Consider the following 9,227-nt stretch of genomic DNA (forward strand, 5'->3'; position numbering starts at 1 on the left):
TAAGATGGCCGTCACGCCTGAGCCCTCACCTAAGATGGCCGTCACGCCTGAGCCCTCAGCTAAGATGGCCGTCACGCCTGAGCCCTCAGCTAAGATGGCTGTCACACCTGAGCCCTCAGCTAAGATGGCCGTCACGCCTGAGCCCTCAGCTAAGATGGCTGTCACACCTGAGCCCTCAGCTAAGATGGCCGTCACGCCTGAGCCCTCAGCTAAGATGGCCGTCACGCCTGAGCCCTCAGCTAAGATGGCCGCCACACCAGAGACTTCAGACTGGCCATGCTGAGTATGGATAGTGTGAGGGTTAAACAACCTTTCTGTGGCAGTCAAGAGTCTCATCCCATCATGGCCACCACGCCTGAGCCCTCAGCTAAGATAGCCACCATGCCTGAGCCCTCACCTAAGATGGCCGTCACACCTGAGCCCTCAGCTAAGATGGCCGTCACACCTGAGCACTCAGCTAAGATGGCCGTCACACCTGAGCCCACAGCTAAGATGGCCGTCATGCCTGAGCCCTCAGCTAAGATGGCCGTCACACCTGAGCACTCAGCTAAGATGGCCGTCACACCTGAGCCCACAGCTAAGATGGCCGTTAAACACCTGAGCCCTCAGCTAAGATGGCCGTCACACCTGAGCCCACAGCTAAGATGGCCGTTAAACACCTGAGCCCTCAGCTAAGATGGCCATTAAACACCTGAGCCCTCAGCTAAGATGGACGCCACACCAGAGTCTTCAGACTCGCCATGCTGAGTGTGGATAGTGTGAGGGTTAAACCTCCTTTCTGTGGCGGTTCAGAGTCTTGTCCCGTCATGGCTGCCACGCCTAAGCTCTCACCTAAGATGGACGCCACACCAGAGTCTTCAAACTAACCTAGCGCAAGGGTTAAATGTCCTTTCTGCCACTTGTTGAAGAGGGTTTGACTGATTCGAGTCACAAAAGTGTGTCTGTCAGTGGCTAGTTCCTGTAGGATCAATGGATTTGTGACATCTCTGTTTCTGCCTCATCTTTTTGCCATCGAAACCCTCTAGCATTCACTCTTGATCTTGACCCACATAAGAATCCTTTTGTCACAAGTTTCAGATGAGCGGCTCTGGCACCAGCCAATTTAAAGTGTGAATTGAACCTAGGAAAGGAAGGAATGTTTATTGTTCATCAACTGTGCATATACAGTATTCATCTGATGTTACAGTTGGATTAAGACTATAGTAATTATAAAATTAAGTTTTCCCACATTTTGTCAACTCACATAAAACATTTTTTTGCATAATTTTTTGTCTGCATTAACTGAAACCAACACAGAGGATGTCTAGCTCTCAGAACACTTTGCCTGGGGAGAGAAAATGCTGAAATTCAATGTTTTTTTAGCAAGATGAATAAAGGAGGAATGTTTATTGTCCAGGTTTTAGAAGTTGCTGATAGGGGTTTGTATTTGGGGTTTCCATTATGGTGATGAATGGACCTTGTGCTTTGTTTGAGGACAGAGAGATTTCTGTAAGTTCCTTTATTCAAAAAGCTATTGGTGTGCAAACCAGCCTTTTCTTTCTCACACGCTACTATCTCAAATGTTCAGGTGATTTCTGTTTCATCAAGTCTTGAGAGGATTTGCAAAACAAAATATAGCATTGTTCAAGAGTTTGGGGTCTGTAAGGTTTTTTAAAAGAAAGAAATTAATACTTCCGCAAGGATTGATCAAAAGTGACGGTAAAGACATATCTAATGTTACAAAAGATTATATTTAAAATAAATGCTGTTCTTTTGAACTGTATCCATAAAAGAATCCTAAAAAAAGAAAATGTATCACAGTTTCCACAAAAATATGAACAATATCAACTCTGATAATAATCATAAATGTGTGTTGATGATCAGAATAGATATATGAGAATAATTAGTGAAGGATCATGTGGACTGGAGTAATGATGATAAATTCAGGAATAAATCACACTTTACTGTTTATTCACATAGAGAACTGATGATCTACACCGGAGGAATATTTCAGAGCTATAAGTTCAGCCTCGTTGAACTGTAACAACAGTTACAAATAGAGGTTCTGCAGGGAATCATTTTCTGTTCGATTTTTATTTTCATTTAATTTTGTTTCTTGCATGTTGCTAAACCACATTTGTTTTCAAAAATATCCCAACTTTATTATGTCTTTCATCCACAGTAACTCTCAGTGCATTTTGCCTCATTTTAACAGCAGGACACTCAGAAATGTCTCAGTTCAGTCGTGTCAGGAACTCATTTTCAAAGAGACCTCTGTGACAAACGGCAGTGTGTCAGACTGACATATCTGGGCTAAGGTTAGATTTGGGGAATAGCCGGCGTTCTCTGACAGTCCATTCAAGCTGTGTCAGTCGGTGTCGTGAAGATCATTGAGCGAATGACCCGTCTTTTACTGCAGATAATGCATTAACTAATATAAAATTACAATTAACAATACGTGAACTATTGTTAATTGTTAATCCATGTATTAACTAACATTTACTCATACAACTTGATTTTAAAAATTATTAAATGTTGAAGTTAACATTAGCTGTGGAAATATTGCTCATGTTAATTAATATAGCTAACTAATGCTAACAGATGAAATCCGGGTTATGCAAGTAAATCCTCTTGATGCTTTTGCTTCAGCCGAGCTCATCCTGTAGTTTACAGCGAGGCTTGTTTTCAGGGAATTGGAATTGCAAAGGTGTTTGCCCCATGAGAACAGTAATGCATCTCGGTGTCTGATTAAAACAAATAAAATAGCAGCAACATTAAAATGAGAGAGTATAGTAGCCTTCATTAAACGTCAATAAAAGTTGTAATGAACATTCAGAGTCCTTCATCAAATAAGAGTAAGAGTCAAATGATGATGCTCCACTTTAGACATTCTACTTACAACAGCTTTGCAACTACAAGTCAACTTACACTGATCAGGCATAACATTATGATCACCTAATATTGTGTTGGTCCCCCTGACCCGTCTCTGATGGACTCCTCTAGACCCCTGAAGGTGTGCTGTGGTATCTGGCACCAAGATGTTAGCAGCAGATCCTTTAAGTCCTGTAAGTTGCGAGGCATTTGTTTGTTCAACACATCCCACAGATGCTCGATTGGATTGAGATCTGGGGAATCTGGAGGCAGAGTCAACGCCTCAGACTGGTTGTAGTGCTCCTCAAACCATTCCTGAAGCATTTGTGCTTTGTGTCAGGAGCATTATCCTGCTGGAAGAGCCACAGCCACCAGAATACCGTTTCCATCAAAGCCTGAACATGGTCTCAGCAATGCTTAGGTAGGTGGAGCGTGTCAAAGTAACATCCACATGGATGGAGGACCCAAGGTTTCCCAGCAGAACATTGGCCAAAGCATCACACTGCCTCCGCCGGCTCGCCTTCTTCCCATAGTGCATCCTGGTCAGCGGCTATGCTGCCGCATACGCCTCAAACTGAGCTGCTCTGTGTATTCTGACAGCTTTCTATCAGAACCAGCATTAACTTCTGGAGCAGTTTGAGCTCCAGTAGCTCGTCTGTTTGATCGGACCCCACGGGCCAGCCTTCGCTCCCCACGGTCATCAATGAGCCTTGGCCGCCCATGACCCTGTGGCCGGTTCTCCACTGGTCCTTCCTTGGAGCACTTTTGATAGATACTGACCACTGCAGACCGGGAACAGCCCACAAGAGCTGCAGTTTTGGAGATGCTCTGACCCAGTCGTCTAGCCGTCACAATCTGGCCAAACTCGCTCAAATCCTTACGCTTGCCCATTTCTCCTGCTTCACACACATCAACTCTGAGGACTAAATGTTCACTTGCTGCCTAATATATCCCACCCACTAACAGGAGCCGTGATGAAGAGATCAGCAGTGGCATTCACTTCACTGGTCAGTGGTCATATTGTTATGCCTGATCGGTGTATTCTACTAATACTAACAGTCTCCAGTCATCTAATAATCTAATGAGAGTTAGTTGACAGTTGCCAAGTTACTTATAGTTTCCAAAATGTCTAAAGCTGACCATCGGAATAAGGAGCAACCAAAGGATAAATATGTAAATCAGATGCTGTAAATAATTTTGATCAACCTCTTTCTGAAACAAGCTGTTGTTTGTGATTGCCTTTCTTTCTTGCGTGAGTGATTATACACACAATGAAATGATTATTCTGCGTCATGACAACTGCACTCCTGAATAAGAGAGTTAAACGCCTCGCTATAAGCCCTTGACTTACACACTCCATGTAAGTCATCCTGGATTAAGGACTGAGCAGAGCCGATAAATAACGGACGTTATCAGTGACGGAGAGACGGACGGGCAGATGGAGAGACACCTGAAGACTGATGGGACGAGAGAAGGACGCCATGCAGACAGAACACTCAGATCTCACAAAACAGATCTCAAATTCAAAGCTGGAATGAGCAAATGATTATAAATTTCATGCTATTAACATAATTGCTTCTGGGATAATAAATGCATATTATGTGGCGTCAGTTTCTTTATTTTATATACCCGTAGGTAAATTAGGTTACGTTAAAGGACAACCCCGGTGAGAAATGCCCCTAGGGGTGATTAACAAGATTTCAAGATTCAAGATTCTTTTATTGTCACTATATCAAGTATAGCGAAATTTAGTGCAATCCATTCAGTGCGATCACCTATAATTAGTGCAACTAAAACATTTATATGGCATACACAATTTAAAAGAATACACACAAAAACAGTGCAGCTAGGCGAATAGTCAATATTCCACACAGATATTACACAGTAAGCAGTACGAACTGCATAATATTACACACAAAATAAGTATAAATATAAGAAGTCCCATTAGATTAGTGCATGATTCAGTTATGTGTATGAGTGTGTGTGTGTGTGTGTGTGTGTGTGTGTGTGTGTGTGTGTGTGTGTGTGTGTGTGTGTGTGTGTGTGTGTGTGTGTGTGTGTGTGTGTGTGTGTGTGTGTGTGTGTGTGTGTGTGTGTGTGTGTGTGTGTGTGTGTGTGTGTGTGATGGGTAGGTTTAGGGGCAGGGGCAGTGTAAGGGGATAGAAAATATGGTTTGTACAGTATAAAAACCATTACGCCTATGGAGAGTCCCTGTAAACCACATAGACCAACGTGTGTGTGTGTGTGTGTGTGTGTGTGTGTGTGTGTGTGTGTGTGTGTGTGTGTGTGTGTGTGTGTGTGCAGGCGCTTGCAGTGTTCAGTTCCCTTATGGCACTGGGGTAAAAACAGTTTTTGAGTCTGTTGGTTCGTGATTTAATGGACCTAAAGCGTTTGCCAGAAGGCAGCAATTCAAACAGTTGATGTCCAGGATGGGACCGGTCCTTTAAAATGTTTTCCGCTCTACTAAGGCAGCGTGTGGTGTAAAGTTCCTTAAGGGAAGGCAGAGGGCATCCAATGATTTTTTGTGCTGAATTGATGACCCTCTGTAGAGCTTTCCGATCTGCCACTAAACAGCAGACATACCAGGTGGAGATACAGTAAGTTAGTACACTTTCAATGGAGCATCGGTAGAAAGACACTAGCAGCTGTGATTGTAGATTGTTCTTCCTGAGAATCCTCAAGAAATAAAGTCACTGCTGTGCTTTTTTGACTGCTGATGACGTGTTTGTGCTCCAGGTGAGATCATTAGATATGGTCGTACCCAAGAATCTGAAGGCTGGGACTATCTCTACGCAAACCCCCTCGATGTGCAGTGGTGTGTGTTCCGTGTGGTGTTTTCTAAAGTCCATGATAAGCTCTTTGGTTTTTGATGCATTCAGTGCCAGGTTGTTTATCCCGCACCATTCTGTCAGTCTCTGTATTTCATCTCGGTACGCAAGTTCGACTCCTCCTGAGATGAGTCCAACTATGGTTGTATCATCTGCGAATTTGATAATAGTGTTGGCAGGATAGATTGGGGTGCAGTCGTGAGTGTAAAGGATGGTTAGCGAGTAGATCGTTCTCTGGGATGCGTTTTCATGAGAATCGAATGTAAAGAGTTTTATCTCTAAACACAGATTAGCTTATAACACTTGTCTATGGGGCACAGGGTAGTGAAATTAAACCGCTAGTTAATACCACTAACAGCTCAACATAGCCTCACACTAACACGGCAGCATAATGAGGGTCCCTACATGCTAACCCAAGCATTGAGAACTCTGTAAGAGTACAAACAGTTTAATAAGAAGATACTTTATAAAGACAGAACATTACACGTTTACAGACGGCAGCCATCTTGGAAAACAGTCTCGACGAGTCGAGCCACGAACGCTGTGCTGAGCTGATCGATAGGAATTAAGTTTGTGAAATTTATTTATTTCCTCTGTTGCGTTCAGTGCTTTCTTCCGTAAACAACGGACCATATGAGACTCAAAGTCACAGTTCATCTCTTAGCACAGCGCTCGTGGCTCGCCTCATCGAGACTCGTCGAGACTGTTTTCCAAGATGGCTGCCGTCTGTAAACGTGTAATGTTCTGTCTTCATAAAGTATCTTCTTATTAAACTGTTTGTACTCTTACTGAGTTCTCAATGCTTGGGTTAGCATGTAGGGACCCTCATTATGCTGCCGTGTTAGTGTGAGGCTATTTTGAGCTGTTAGTGGTATTAACTAGCGGTTTAATTTCACTACCCTGTGCCCCATAGACAAGTGTTATAAGCTAATCTGTGTTTAGAGATAAAACTCTTTACATTCGATTCTCATGAAAACGCATCCCAGAGAACGATCTACTCGCTAACCTTCTGTTAATCACCCCTAGGGGCTTTTCTCACCGGAGTTGTCCTTTAATACCAGTTACAGCGTGAAATAAACATGAACGAACATCAGAAGGTATGCTAAAAGATACAGTACAACTGAAACAACCAACCTGTCCTCCAAAAAAATACGATTCTATAGGTCGTTTTTCAAGCACCTTATTACGACCTATATTTACGTTTTAAAGTCATGCGCCCTCTAGCTGGCGTAAAAAATAATCTGAGTGTCGTGTTATGTCTGACGTCATGAAATGAAGTATGACTGTCGTAACCAATCAAAATGCGTGTTCATTTTAATGCAATGTGTGGAATTTTTACCACCATTTGTCATATTTCCATTTAGCAAAAATATTTTTTTAAATTTTCAACCTCACCCACCCCATCCCTAAACCTGCCCAGTGAATTATAGAGCATACACACTTTATGAGCACGTGCTCCCTGGGATCAAACTCACGATTGCATGATCACATGTTGATGTATATTACAATGCTTTACCAACTGAGCTATGCAAAACCTGAAATATTACGCAGATAAAAGAGAAAAATGCTTTAAAATGAAAGCGTCCTGCTGTCAATAGGAGTACAACTTTAGCAAACGCTCCTATGGGTCGTATTTCATGAGTTAAAATATTGTCGATAGGAGCACAACTTTAGCAAACGCTCCTATGGGTCATATTTCATGAGTTAAAATATTGTCGATAGGGGCACAACTTTAGTAAACGCTCCTATGGGTCGTATTTCATGAGTTAAAATATTGTCGATAGGGGCACAACTTCAGTAAACGCTCCTATGGGTCGTATTTCATGAGTTAAAATATTGTCGATAGGGGCACAACTTTAGTAAACGCTCCTATGGGTCGTATTTCATGAGTTAAAATATTGTCGATAGGGGCACAACTTTAGTAAACGCTCCTACGGGTCGTATTTCATGAGTTAAAATATTGTCGATAGGGGCACAACTTTAGTAAGCGCTCCTATGGGTCGTATTTCATGAGTTAAAATATTGTCGATAGGAGCACAACTTTAGTAAACGCTCCTATGGGTCGTATTTCATGAGTTAAAATATTGTCGATAGGAGCACAACTTTAGTAAACGCTCCTATGGGTCGTATTTCATGAGTTAAAATATTGTCGATAGGAGCACAACTTTAGTAAACGCTCCTATGGGTCGTATTTCATGAGTTAAAATATTGTCGATAGGAGCACAACTTTAGTAAACGCTCCTATGGGTCGTATTTCATGAGTTAAAATATTGTCGATAGGGGCACAGCTTTAGTAAACGCTCCTATGGGTCGTATTTCATGAGTTAAAATATTGTCGATAGGAGCACAACTTTAGTAAACGCTCCTATGGGTCGTATTTCATGAGTTAAAATATTGTCCATAGGGGCACAACTTTAGTAAACGCTCCTATGGGTCATATTTCATGAGTTAAAATATTGTCGATAGGGGCACAACTTTAGTAAACGCTCCTATGGGTCGTATTTCATGAGTTAAAATATTGTCGATAGGAGCACAACTTTAGTAAACGCTCCTATGGGTCGTATTTCATGAGTTAAAATATTGTCCATAGGGGCACAACTTTAGTAAACGCTCCTATGGGTCGTATTTCATGAGTTAAAATATTGTCGATAGGAGCACAACTTTAGCAAACGCTCCTATGGGTCGTATTTCATGAGTTAAAATATTGTCGATAGGGGCACAACTTTAGTAAACGCTCCTATGGGTCGTATTTCATGAGTTAAAATATTGTCGATAGGAGCACAACTTTAGTAAACGCTCCTATGGGTCGTATTTCATGAGTTAAAATATTGTCGATAGGGGCACAACTTTAGTAAACGCTCCAATGAGTCGTATTTCATGAGTTAAAATATTGTCGATAGGGGCACAACTTTAGTAAACGCTCCAATGGGTCGTATTTCATGAGTTAAAATATTGTCGATAGGAGCACAACTTTAGTAAACGCTCCTATGGGTCGTATTTCATGAGTTAAAATATTGCCGATAGGGGCGTAACTTTAGTAAACGCTCCTATGGGTCGTATTTCATGAGTTAAAATATTGTCGATAGGGGCACAACTTTAGTAAACGCTCCTATGGGTCGTATTTCATGAGTTAAAATATTGTCGATAGGGGCACAACTTTAGTAAACGCTCCTATAAGTCGTATTTCATGAGTTAAAATATTGTCGATAGGGGCACAACTTTAGTAAACGCTCCTATGTGTCGTATTTCATGAGTTAAAATATTGTCGATAGGGGCACAACTTTAGTAAACGCTCCTATGTGTCGTTTTTCATGAGTTAAAATATTGTCGATAGGGGCACAACTTTAGTAAACGCTCCTATGGGTCGTATTTCATGAGTTAAAATATTGTCGATAGGGGCACAACTTTAGTAAACGCTCCTATGGGTCGTATTTCATGAGTTAAAATATTGTCGATAGGAGCACGACTTTAGTAAACGCTCCTATGGGTCGTATTTCATGAGTTAAAATATTGTCGATAGGGGCACAACTTTAGTAAACGCTCCTATGG

The sequence above is a fragment of the Pseudorasbora parva genome, chromosome 21 (assembly GCF_024679245.1).
Source record: "Pseudorasbora parva isolate DD20220531a chromosome 21, ASM2467924v1, whole genome shotgun sequence".
Lineage (NCBI taxonomy): Eukaryota > Metazoa > Chordata > Actinopteri > Cypriniformes > Gobionidae > Pseudorasbora > Pseudorasbora parva.